Genomic DNA, 348 nt, shown 5'->3' with positions numbered 1-348 from the left:
AGCTTGTGTATGGCTGTGGTGATGCTTCCTGCAGAGCCCCCAGCAGCAGTGGTCCCTCTGACAACTCCAGCCCCATGGCCCTCCATCCCTCTATCCCCTCCCAACCCATCTCCTCCACATCTCCTCCATCCCCTCACACATCCACTGGCAGTCGGTGGGAGGGGAGAAACTACCATCAGGAGCCCCATCAAACGTCAGAGACTGGTTTTATTTGCCACCAAAATAAAGATGTAAATTAAAAGTAGATAAATGGAGAGAACCAAAAGCCCAACTGAGGTCAGCTCTGATGGAGGCCAGTGAGATCCATGCGCCATGAACCGCGGGAAGGAGCCAACAGAATAGTCCAAA

The 348-nt window shown here is 52.9% G+C and overlaps 1 protein-coding gene across 1 annotated transcript in view; it reads right to left on the bottom strand.

Annotated features, from left to right (window-relative positions):
- The window catches only part of LOC104413099 (noelin-2-like), a gene marked incomplete at its 5' end in the record, with an annotated part of 3,557 nt that overhangs the window by 1,652 nt on the left and 1,557 nt on the right, over positions 1-348 (bottom strand).

Source organism: Nestor notabilis, unplaced genomic scaffold (genome assembly GCF_000696875.1).
Source record: "Nestor notabilis isolate BGI_N333 unplaced genomic scaffold, ASM69687v1 scaffold11711, whole genome shotgun sequence".
NCBI lineage: Eukaryota > Metazoa > Chordata > Aves > Psittaciformes > Psittacidae > Nestor > Nestor notabilis.
Note: the sequence above shows the minus strand (reverse complement) of the source record. Positions and strands in the feature narration are given on the sequence as shown.